The 13,141-nt window shown below is 36.6% G+C and overlaps 1 long non-coding RNA gene and 1 pseudogene across 1 annotated transcript in view; one reads left to right on the top strand and one right to left on the bottom strand.

Annotated features, from left to right (window-relative positions):
* Nucleotides 1-13,141, top strand: part of LOC144287947 (uncharacterized) — a 38,079-nt gene that overhangs the window by 13,097 nt on the left and 11,841 nt on the right. The gene's annotated exons all lie outside the window — the stretch shown is intronic.
* Nucleotides 5,141-5,875, bottom strand: LOC144287552 (ubiquitin-conjugating enzyme E2 E2 pseudogene; annotated as a pseudogene).

Raw genomic sequence — 13,141 nt, 5'->3', positions numbered from 1 at the left:
GGCTTACAATTCTTATACTGATTTGAAAAAAGTGACCCTGTGTTTTGTTCTGCCTACTAGACTTGGATTATATGGCTCCTGTCATTTCTCAGATAGAGCTATCTTGGTCTTAAAAATCCGTGCTTGTTATATGTTTAGTTTTCTGATATCAGAGCTATGCAGGATATGCATTGCCCAACTCCAGGAGTTGCCATTTGTAATGATTACAATGTAAATGACACCTCCAGGGGTTATGAAATTTGACTGCTCAGAGTGTGACTTTCCTCCTATTCAGGATCCCCTGCTAGTCTTGTCTGTGGACTATGAGTATGGCATTGTTTTCCTTATAGCCCTTTTTCCCTAGCAGCAGTTATAACCAGGCCTTGATAAATATGGCATTACTCTGAATATTTATTACAATTTGTGTTTTATTTATTGAACACCGCCTTAAAATATCTGTGTTTCATTGGCATCTGCTGTGGATTTCTCTGGCATTTGGCAGGGCAGGGCAGGGTAGGGGGAGGCAGTAAGGCTGAATTAAGTGCTAATCTGTGTTACACTACTGCATGTCTTTTTGCTTATCTTTTTCCCATTCCTTCCTTCAAGAATAAGTTTAAGAAGAAAATCTTTCTTTAAGGATATTTTTGAGAAGAGAAGTAATTTGTTAGGAATCAATCTTTTGGTAAGTTTAGGCAGAATATATAAAGCCCCATCTAGCTTTTAATTGTAAAGCATATTTGGTTTCTAGAAACATTAAAATTGATATTATGTGATGCTAGTGAACATTTATTAAGCTTCTATGATTCACTACTAAAACAAAGCATTATGAGTGATGGACCTTTTAGTAGGATTGCTGTATTAATACATTTTTCAAATTGAAATGATACAAAGGCTGTATTCTCCAGTCTTTCTGTTATGGGATACCTAAGCCTTTTTATATTAACAATTAAATTATGATTAATCTAAATTCTGATGGGAGTTGAACTCCTTTCCTATAAAACCAGAATGCTTTAGCACCAACTGTTATTGTTATTTGAGTATTTCTAACAAATGCTTTAGAATAATTCCCTTTGGCACTATAGGGATATGCTCTCTGATAGCTTTATTTAGAATTATTCACATTTCTGCTGAAGCACTCCCTTTAGGTTATAGGCTGAAAAGACAAAATAATTCTTTGGGGACTATGATGAGTTACTGAGCTCATTTGGTCAGCCCCAGAGGCTCTCATTTGGCTTTCAGTGTGCGATACTGTTATGTCCAGACATGTGATATACAAAGAAAAACAGCATCCTATAAGAATCTCATCGTCTCACTTTCTAGTACTGCTTTCTTCCTGCTATGCCCAGAGTGTTAGCAGATGCTTTAATCAACAGAATTAAGACCCTAAACCTCAGAGGCCTTTGACAGGCTGGAGAACATCTACTTGGCTGATGTTACGTAGATCACTTTAGATCTCTGATTGGGGTGGGGTCAAAACAGGCCTTAGAAATTTATACTACTTTCTCCCTATGCTCTGCATTCATTTATCTCTCTGGTTGAGTAATTGGACAATCCCTTAGCTTTGTGAACAAACATGACCTATGAATTATTGAAATCAGACAAAGTTTTATTCTTCCCAATTTGAGAGCATGGGTTAGATATACACTATTTAAGAATATTCATTTTCAGAAAGCAAACACTAAATTTTTGTATTTCAGCCCTGACTTGAACTCCTGTTGACTCTTATTTCTTCTTATCTCTGTAAATAGGTAGGTATGGAGCAGAGGTCAAGCAAGACCGGAGAGTTTTGAATTCAATTAGACATAGGCTTCAACTATGGCCATCCACTTACTAAATTTTTTACCTTTGAAAATGTATTTGATCCTAAATTTCTTAATGTGTATAACTGGGAGTTATAAATGCATACTTAATAAAGAGGAGGATTAATTGTGATGATTATAAATAAGATTCTTAACCCTAGTTAGATAAACACAAATTAAGTAATAGTTCTTTTTAATTTTTAAAGGTAGTTTTAAATTTTTATTTATTTTTAAATTTTTAGAAGTTTTTTTAAAGATTTATTTATTTATTTATTCATGTGAGACACAGAGAGAGAAAGGCAGAGACATAGGCAGAGGGAGAAGCAGGCTCCATGCAGGAAGCCCAATGTGGGACTTAATCTTGGGATTCTGGGATTATGCCCTGAATGGAAGGCAGATGCTTAACTGCTGAGCCATCCAGGCATCCCTAATTTTTTAGAAGTCTTTTTTTTTTTTTTTTTTTTTTAAAACTTTTTATTTTTTATTTATTTTTTTTTTAATTTTATTTATTTATGATAGTCACAGAGAGAGAGAGAGAGAGAGGCAGAGACACAGGCAGAGGGAGAAGCAGGCTCCATGCACCGGGAGCCTGACGTGGGATTCGATCCCGGGTCTCCAGGATCGCGCCCTGGGCCAAAGGCAGGCGCCAAACCGCTGCGCCACCCAGGGATCCCTTTTTTAGAAGTCTTAATTTAAATTCCATTTAGTTAACATACAGTGTGATATTAGTTTCAAGTGTACAATTCAGTGATTTAACACTTACATACAATACCCAGTGCTCATCACAAGTGCACTCCTGAATCCCCATCATCTATTTCACCCATCCCCTGACCGATCTTCCCTCTGATAACCATCACTTTGTTTTCTAGAGTTAGAAGTGTTTCTTGGTTTGCCTCTCTTTTATCCCCCTTTGCTCATTTTTTTTTTTTTTTGGTTCTTAAATTCCACATACAAGTAAAATCATACAGATTTGTTTTTCTCTGACTTATTTGACTTAGCATAATACGCTTTAGCTTCATCCATGTCATTGATGGCAATATTTCATTCTTTTTATGGCTGAGTAGTAGTATTCCATTGTATACATGTACCACGACTTCTTTTTTTTTGTATATTTTTTTATTGGAGTTCGATTTGCCAACATATAGTATAATACCCAGTGCTCATCCCATCAAGTGCCACCCTCAGTGCCCATCACCCAGTCACCCCACCCCCCACCCACCTCCCCTTCCACTACCCCTTGTTTGTTTCCCAGAGTTAGGTATCTCTCATGTTCTGTCTCCCTCTCTGATAATTCCCACTCATTTTCTCTCCTTTCCCCTTTAATCCCTTTCACTATTTTTTATATTCCCCAAATGAATGAGACCATATAATGTTTGTCCTTCTCTGGTGACTTACTTCACTCAACATAATACCCTCCAGTTTCATCCATGTTGAAGCAACTGGTGGGTATTTGTTGGTTTTAATGCTGAGTAATATTCCTTTTTTTAAAAAAAATTTATTGGAATTCAGTTTGCCAACATTTAGCATAACACCCAGTGCTCATCACACCAAGTGCCCCCTTCAGTGCCCATCACCCAGTCACCCCAACCCCCCGCCCACCTCCCCTTCCACTACCCCTTGTTCATTTCCCAGAGTTAGGTGTCTCTCATATTTTGTCACCCTCACTGATATTTTCACTCATTTTCTCTCCTTTCCCTCTATTCCCTTTCACTAATTTTTATATTCCCCAAATGAATGAGACCATATAATGTTTGTCCTTTTCCAATTGACTTCTTTCACTCAGCATAATACCCTCCAGTTCCATCCATGTCAGAGCAAATGGTGGGTATTTGTCATTTTCTAATGGCTGAGGAATATTCCATTGTATACATAGACCACATCTTCTTTATCCATTCATCTTTTGATGGACACCAAGGCTCCTTCCACGGTTTGGCTATTGTGGACATTTCTGCTATAAACATTGGGATGCAGGTGTCCTGCCGTTTCACTGCATCTGTATCTTTGGGGTAAATCCCCAACAGTGCAATTGCTGGGTCGTAGGGCAGATCTATTTTTAACTCTTTGAGGACCCTCCAAACAGTTTCCCAGAGTGGCTGTACCAGTTCACATTCCCACCAACAGTGCAAGAGGGTTCTCCTTTCTCCACATCCTCTCCAACATTTGATGTTTCCTGCCTTGTTAATGTTCCCCATTCTCACTGGTGTGAGGTGGTATCTCATTGTGGTTTTGATTTGTATTTCCCGGATGGCCAGTGATGCAGAACATTTTCTCATGTGCTTGTTGGCCAATATGTATGTCTTCTTTGGTTAAATTTCTGTTCATTTCTTTTGCCAATTTCATGATTGGATTGTTTGTTTCTTTGCTGTTGAGTTTAATAAGTTCTTTATAGATCTTGGATACTAGTCTTTTATCTGATATGTCATTTGCAAATATCTTCTCCCATTCTGTAGGTTGTCTTTTAGTTTTTTTCACTGTTTCTTCTGTTGTGCATAAGCTTTATATCTTGATTAAGTCCCAGTAGTTCATTTTTGCTTCTGCTTCCCTTGCCTTCATAGATGTATCTTGCAAGAAGTTGCTGTGGCCAAGTTCAAAAAGGGTGTTGCCTGTCTTCTCCTCTAGGATTTTTTTTTTTCATTTATCAGCTACAGTGATTTATTGAGTGCTTTAATAATACAAGTGTTCATCAACCGGTCCACAATCAAAAGTGGCAGGTCCCTAAGAAATTTACAAGCACTTTAAGTAAATCAAAATACATATTATTTTGTTCAATCCAACAGTCTTCTGTGTGGGGGACAGAAGGCTAGTGATAAACAGAGTCTCAGTAATGCACGGTGATTCCGATTGAAGCTTTTGTACAAAAAACTTGTTCCCTGTAGCATGCACCCACCAATAAAGACTTCAGTACAAAACATTAAGCCTAAGCACTACATTTAAGTAGAAATGAGATATAATTCTGAATTTGTTTTCCCAAAGATCACAAAAAGGAAAAAAATCAAAATAAAACAAACAACAAAAAACAAAACCACACAGTAATACAAAGCTTTGTAAGAAAGCTCTTACTATTACAGATCCAACATTGTTTGCACTGAAAACAAAAGTTCCTATCCATGTTGATGTGGGGGGAAAAAAAAACAACCCAAATCTTTCAAGTTAATAGAAATCAAAAAAGGGAATAAATTGAGAAGGGGGGTGGAGGGAAGAGACAAGGAAAAGGAGGAAAAGGAGGGAGGGAGAAGGAAGTGGGGGAATGGATGACATACCATCAGAAAAAGATTCAAAATTTAATAAAAATAAGAAAATAAGAACCGAGGTCTGGAGGGGTGGGTAGGGCTATTGATGTACTTGGTGAATATATGCTTGCACAGGTCCGACGGGGGCATCAAGCAGCAGGCCCCTATGTGGCATACTGCTTGGTCCACTGTCTGGCCATCTGGTCATGCTCTGCTCTGTTGGTAATGTACTGTGTGGCAATGCTACCCACTAGAGGGTCAACAGGGTTGCAATCTGTAAGAAGTGAGCAGATGGAGAGGAGAACTTTAGAAATGGTTAGGGCTGGACTCCAGTTATCCTTTAGGATATCCAGACAGATGACATCCTGGCTGTTAATATTACAGTGATAGATTCTTGTTCGGAAGGTAACCTTAGGGGGTTTAAAAGGATAGTCTGGTGAAAAGGTAATGTCAAGAAAGAACGCCTCTCCCTCATAGACAGATCCTGGGGGTCCCAATATAGTTGACCTCCATTCATAAATGTTGTCTCCTTTGGGTCCAGCACTACAGTTGGGAGGAGGGTCCAATGTAATCTCTGCAAGTTCCTTCTGAATTCTTTTAGCACTCGTCAATTTAGCAGCTGTTTTGCTGGATATTTTTCCTTCCTTTTTCTTGGGCTGAACTTGTTCTCTTTCTGGTTCTTGTTGAACACTTTCACGTTGGTCTCCATCAGAACTTCCTCCACTAGTGCTTGGACTGTCATCAACTCTTTGTGCCTCAGTGGACATGTTAGATCCCTCAGCGCTGCTGCCTCCACCCGCGGCTGTTCCAGTTCTGCCTCCCAAGGCTGCTGCCCGCCACTGCCGCTATGGCTGCCCCTGAGTCCTGGAAAGTTCCTCTAGGATTTTGATGGATTCTTGTCTCACATTTAGATCTTTCATCCATTTTGAGTTTATCTTTGTGTATGGTGTAAGAGAATGGTCTAGTTTCATTCTTCTGCACGTGGCTGTCCAATTTTCCCAGCACCATTTATTGAAGAGACTTTCTTCCAGTGGATGGTCTTTCCTGCTTTGTCGAATATTAGTTGACCATAGAGTGGAGGGCCTATTTCTGGGTTCCAGTGATCTATGTGTCTGTTTTTGTGTCAGTACCACACTTTATTGATGATCACAGCTTTGTAGTACAACTTGAAATCTGGCATTGTGATGCCCCCAGCTCTGGTTTTCTTTTTCAATATTTCCCTGGCTATTCAGGGTCTTTTCTGATTCCACACAAATCTTAGGATTATTTGTTCCAACTCTCTGAAGAAAGTCCATGGTATTTTGATAGGGATTGCATTAAATGTGTAAATTGCCCCGGATAGCATTGACATTTTCACAATATTAATTCTTCCAATCCATGAGCATGGAATATTTTTCCATCTCTTTGTGTCTTCCTCAATTTCTTTCAGAAGTGTTCTGTAGTTTTGAGGGTATAGATCCTTTACCTCTTTGGTTAGGTTTATTCCTAGGTATCTTATGCTTTTGGGTGCAATTGTAAATGGGATTGACTCCTTAATTTCTCTTTCTTCAGTCTCATTGTTAGTGTATAGAAATGCCACTGACTTCTGGGCATTGATTTTGTATCCTGCCACACTGCTGAATTGCTGTAGAGTTCTAGCAATCTTGAGGTTGAGTCTTTTGGGTGTTCTATGTAGAGTATCATGTCATCGGCGAAGAGGGAGAGTTTGACCTCTTCTTTGCCAATTTAAATGCCTTTTATTTCTTTTTGTTGTCTGATTGCTGATGCTAGGACTTCCAGTACTATGTTGAATAGCAGTGGTGAGAGTGTACATCCCTGTCTTGTTCCTGATCTCAGGGGAAAGGCTCCCAGTGTTTCCCCATTGAGAATATTTGCTGTGGGCTTTTCGTAGATGGCTTTTAAGATGCTGAGGAATGTTCCCTCTATCCCTACTCTCTGAAGAGTTTTGATCAGGAATGGGTGTTGTATTTTCTCAAATGCTTTCTCTGCATCTATTGAGAGGATCATATGGTTCTTGTTTCTTCTCTTGTTGATATGATCTATCAAAAGTGTTGAACCAGCCTTGCATCCCAGGGATAAATCCCACTTGGTTATGGTGAATAATCTTCTGTTGGGTCCTATTGGCTAGTATCTTGTTGAGAATTTTTGCGTCTGTGTTCATCAGGGATATTGGTCTATAATTCTCCTTTTTGGTGCGGTCTTTGTCTAGTTTTAGAATTAAGGTGATGCTGGCCTCATAAAACAAGTTTGGAGGTATTCCATCTCTTTCTATCTTTCAGAACAGCTTTAGTAAAATAGGTATTGTTTCTTCTTTAAACCTTTGATAGAATTCCCCTGGGAAGCCATCTGGCCCTGGACTTTTGTGTCTTGGGAGGTTTTTGATGACTGCTTCAGTTTCTTCCCTGGTTATTGGCCTGTTCAGGTTTTCTATTTCTTCCTGTTCCAGTTTTGGTAATTTGTGGTTTTCCAGGAATGAGTCCATTTCTTGTAGACAGCCTAATTTATTGGTGTATAGCTGCTTAATATGTTTTTAAAATCGTTTGTATTTCATTGGTATTGGTGGTGATCTCTCCTTTTTCATTCATGATTTTATTGATTTGAGTCTTTTCTCTTTTGTCTTTAATAAGGCTGGCTAATGGTTTATCTATCTTATTCTTTCAAAGAACTAACTCTTGGTTTTGTTGATCTGTTCTACAGTTCTTCTGGTCTCTATTTCATTGAGTTCTGCTCGAATCTTTATGAACCCTCTTCTGCTTGGTGTAGGTTTTATTGTTGTTCTTTCTCCAGTTCCTTTAGGTGCAAGGTTAGCTTATGTATTTGAGTTTTTTCCAGTTTTTTTGAGGGATGCTTGTATTGTGATGTATTTCCCTTTTAGGACTGCTTTTGCTGTAACCCAAAGATTTTGAATGGTTGTATCTTCACTCTCATTAGTTTCCATGAATGTTTTTAATTCTTCTCTAATTTCCTAGTTGACCCTCTCATCTTTTAGCAGGATGCTCTTTAACCTCCACGTGTTTGAGTTTCTTCCAAATTTCCCTTTTATTATTATATTTTTCCTCAGAATTGCTATGATAAAAATTCTGATTTTGTCATATGTTTTTTTATATATCAATTGGTACAATCATGTGATGGATTACGTTTACTGAATTTTTTGTACATTGAACCAGCCTTGCATCCCTGAAATGAATCCCATTTGATCATGGTGTCTGATTCTTTTTACATAATGCTAGATTCTATCTGCTCATACTTTTCTTAAGAACTTTTGTGTTTGATGGTACCTGGGTGGCTCAGTGATTGAGTGTCTGCCTTTGGCTCAGATTGTGATCCTGGGGTCCTGGGATCAAGTCCTGTATTAGGCTCCACTGGGGATCTTGCTTCTCCCTGCCTGTCTCTGCCTCTTTGTGTTTCTCATGAATTAATAAATAAAATCTTTTAAAAATTTTTTGTATTTGTAGTATTCATGAGGCATAATGATCTGTAGTTTTCTTATTTTGTACTGGCTTTTCTAGTCTTATATTAGAGTGATAACTAGCTTCATGAACTGAATTGAGAAGTGTTTTTCCTTCTCTATTTTCTGGAAGAAGTTCTATAGAATTGTTAATTTTTCTTTAAATATTTGGTTGAATTAACCAATGAAATCATCTGTTCTCAGAAAATCTCTTTTGGGAGTTTTTAGATTATGAGTTCAATTTCCTTAATAGGGCTATTCAAATGATCTGTTTCATATGTGAGTTGTGGTAGTTTTTCTTTTTTTGAGAAATTGATCCATTTCATCTAAGTTCTCGTATAGATGCATACAGAATTCTCTTATTATATTTCTGATATATGTAGGTCTGAAATGTTAATCCCTGTTCCAATCCTAGTATTGATAATATGCCTTTTCTTTTTTGTCAGTCTTTCTAGAATTTTGTCAATGTTGATGAGGGTTTCAAAGAGATAACTCTTTATTTTCTTGATTTTTTTCTATTTTCTTTCTGTTTTAAATTTGTTTCTCTCATATTTCTTGCTTTAGGTTTGTATTTTTTTTTTAAACTTATTGAGGTAGGAGCTTAAATTGTTAATTTGAGACTTTTCCTTTTCTCTACTATAAGCATTTAGTTCCTTAAATTTTCCTCTCAGCACTGATTTAGCTGTGTCATACAAATTTTGGTATGTTTTATTCCCATTTTTATTAACTTAATGTAAATTTTGTATTTCCTTTGTGACTTTTGTTTTTTTTTTTAAGATTTATTTATTTTGGGGGGGGACAGAGAATTTTAATTCTAAAGTTCATCAGGAAGTTGAAAGTGATTAATCTAACCACATTATTAAAATATAAACAGCTAAACCAATTTAAATAGTGAACTACTATCACAAAATTTACAAGTTATAGCTTCATTATATTAGTATGAAATAGCATAGCTGAGAACTACTATACCTTATCATTTATAAGATACTGATATAAAATAAAGCATCAAATGTCAGCCAAGGGAGACTTCTGCTTTCGGAAAGATAAAGTTGACATTCTTTTACCTATTATTCCCACTAAATAAAACTAAAAAACTTGGACATTATATATAGCAGTACATGATAGGACTGAAAGTTTAAGAGAAGAAGGCAGTCCAGCCTAGGGACTTTGTGACCTAAAGAACAACACAGGTGAATCCCCTGAATTTCCTTTTCGCTTCACATATTTCCCATGTGGAGATGAAGAAACTAGCAACTCAGAAGCATAAATGGATGAAAACAAAAAAAGCACAACAAATGCCTAGTCTACCTAGCCAAAGGATTAGAAAAGAGGCAACTTTGGACATAATTTAGAATGATATTAGGAAACAACTCTTTTTATTACCCTTCTTTACAACTGCAGTGTATCTACAGTGCATATAGCTACAGCAGAAGCTGCTGTATTACTTTTGGAGAATGTGTTGGAACTAAAATAATCCCAGAACAGATAGCCCAAGTAGTTGCAGCTAGGTAATATAGACACAGATTTACTCAGTTCCCAAAGATTTGGATAACAGCCGTTGATACTTTAATGATTTTAGGACAATTGAACAAGACTTTTCACAGTTGGTGTAAGAATAATAAAGCTCTGTCTGATGCCTCAGTACAAACAGCTCATCTTCCATTTGGAGGAACTGGGACTTACCATACATTAACATAACCTCTTAGGATAGTGACCTCTAATTTCGTCTTTCCAGAACTGGCCTTTTCCATTCTTTAAAAATGTTGATCCATATTGCCATACCAGTGTAGGTACAGTAATTCAGATTTATTGGTGTTCAGTAACTTTCTTCTATCATGGAATTTCTTGTTTAGAAATAATGTAAGCCACTTTTTATTTTCCCAGCTTCTCCTATATTTATGTATTTCTGGTATCAAATTGACATCCCTTTCAAGTGCCTGTTTTGCCTTAGCATTTAATTTACCCCTGGACCTTTAAATGTTTTGCTGCTTATTCACTTGGTAAATCATTCAGCAATTTTCCCATGTGACTATTTGGCAACATGGTGGAGTTCAAAGGTATAACTACGGTGAGAATCTTTATACCAGAGACAATGTCTTTTTCATTTACATGCTTTAAAAAACAGGAGTTTTGACATGTTCATTTCATTTGCTTTGAAATTAAATAATAAAATTATACATTTAGCATTTTTCTTCCCTTCTGGTGAGGATTTCAGGACACTATTGTTGTGAATTAGTAATGTATGTTAGTATATATTGTTACGATCATAGTTTTAAAATAAAAATATTCAGGAAGCCAAACAATTAACTTTTTAAAATAGAAATGAATATCCTTGTGCTTATGTGGGATGAGTTAGTTTTTAATAATTAGTGTTTAGAAGCTGGAAATTAACAGTAATATTTGCCTTTAAACTGGTAATATGTTTAAGTAGTTTTCATGAAAGATTGACTTATGGTAATTGAAACTTGAGGGTTAAGTTTTAATTTTGGTTAGATTATAATTATCTTCACTGTATTTGGAGAATATAGGTATAAAAGTTGGAATTTGGGGATCCCTGGGTGGCTCAGTGGTTTAGCACTGCCTTCAACCCAGGGTGTGATTCTGGAGTCCCAGGATGGAGTCCCATAGCAGGCTCCCTGCATGGAGCCTGTTTCTCCCTCTGCCTGTGTCTCTGCCTCTCTCTCTCTCTCTCTCTCTTTCTCTCTTTCTGTGTCTCTCCTGAATAAATAAAATATTTAAAAAAATAAAAAAAGTTGGAATTTATGTAAAATTGATTAGTGTTTAATTTTTCTTTTGTGAAATATGACAATTCTGAATTATATAATTTAAAGAACACTTTGGAAATTTTATACTTTTAAGAAATGTCTCTGCATATAAAACACATTTCAGGGGTTTTATAGTGATTGACAATATTCTTATTTATTAACATCCTTTTCATTTATGTCACTTGCAAGTTCATATTTTAGTCATTTGTGACTGAGAAAGTAATTTTCTAAGCATGTAATATTCCTGTAAATTAAATGGCTTGCCATTTGAATTATGATAGCAATTTCTAGTAACTATTAAGTGACTTGTGTTTCTTTATTTCTTACTTTATTTATCTGTGCAAATAATTAACCTGCTACCCTCAATTATATACTTTTCTTTAATTTAAAATTGATTGGAAAAAGTGAATTATTTTTTGTTTTCCTTTCCACAGCCCAATATTATTAATTTATCTATGGAGACTAGTATGAACATAAGAGTAACTCTGGCAATCATTTTATTTAAATTAATGTTTGTAGAAGTGATTTGCAAAGTTGGGGGAAGAGAGGAGAGGAAATGATGGCAAACTCTCTAAACACATGACAGAAAGAAGATATAATTAAGATGAGAGAATAAAGTACCTCAAAGGTGAGAACATTGGAAAATGTGGACATTCACATACAACTAGAGGGTCTATTGAATACAAGAGACACTGAGATAATATGCTCATCCCGGTTCATTGTGTTGCTGATCCCAAGAAACAACATTATATCTAAATATAATGACTAGATGAAATTTAAAAAAATATTAGTGTAATGAAAACCTCACAGATGCTATGTGATTCCCCAAACACATACCTAAATTGAAAATGGGACCAAGAAAGATGCCTTGTCCATAATTTTAAGTCAGGCATTTGCACGTGTTCAGAATGTTGGTTAAACATTTGTGAATCAAGGAAGTAGCCATTAAGAAGTATATGGTTTGGGGCTTGGTTTTTATCCTAATCAAGCCAGAGAAGGCACAGTTTGAAAGTAGGGATTCGAATAAAGGAACAGAAATAAATTAAGAATGTACAGTGAGATCAGAAAACATATAAATCACCGGACAAAGACATACTTATCTTTTCCCTGAATGTATTTGGACTGTACTATTTCTGAGGAATAATCATCTTTATTTTGGGCATTTTCATGTTTTTGTACACACGTGTATTTTGTGCTGGGTATGGTGATTAATATGTTACCTGCTTTTTACAACTGGGAAAACCTGTAGACTTATCTGAGACCACACTGGTGAAGAGATGTTAAGTGGGCTAGACTGACATTCACATTCTTTTTTTTTTAAATTTTTTTTCTTTTATTTATTTATGATAGTCACACACACACACACAGAGAGAGAGGCAGAAACATAGGCAGAGGGAGAAGCAGGCTCCATGCACCGGAAGCCTGACGTGGGACTCGATCCCGGGTCTCCAGGATAGCGCCCTGGGCCAAAGGCAAGCGCCAAACTGCTGCGCCACCCAGGGATCCCCTGACATTCACATTCTGATTGTACTGTAGAACCTTATCACCCAAGTCATCTTGCCCCTTCTCTTGCTGACCCTGCAGCAGTTCTTTGAGGCCTTGGGAGATGAGATGTTGCAGTGAAATCAACAACTGTGTTTTATGCTTGCTCAAAGAGGACAGAGATTAAAAGGAGGAAAGGCCATTATATATGTAGTTCGAGTATTTGTGGGGATAGACTTGAGGATAGGAGAATACATTAATACATTTAAAAATGGGAATATTCACAGGAGAGAAATGTTTCATAAAGATTTTTTACTTGTAGCTGCTGTTCTCTTTGACTACAGGAACAGTAATGTTTTCCAGAGAACTTAACTTTTTCTCTTTCAGTATTCCCTATATCTATGCAGAGCGCTTCACTAAAATCTGATACACATTTAA

This window comes from Canis aureus, chromosome 17, assembly GCF_053574225.1.
Source record: "Canis aureus isolate CA01 chromosome 17, VMU_Caureus_v.1.0, whole genome shotgun sequence".
NCBI lineage: Eukaryota > Metazoa > Chordata > Mammalia > Carnivora > Canidae > Canis > Canis aureus.
Note: the sequence above shows the minus strand (reverse complement) of the source record. Positions and strands in the feature narration are given on the sequence as shown.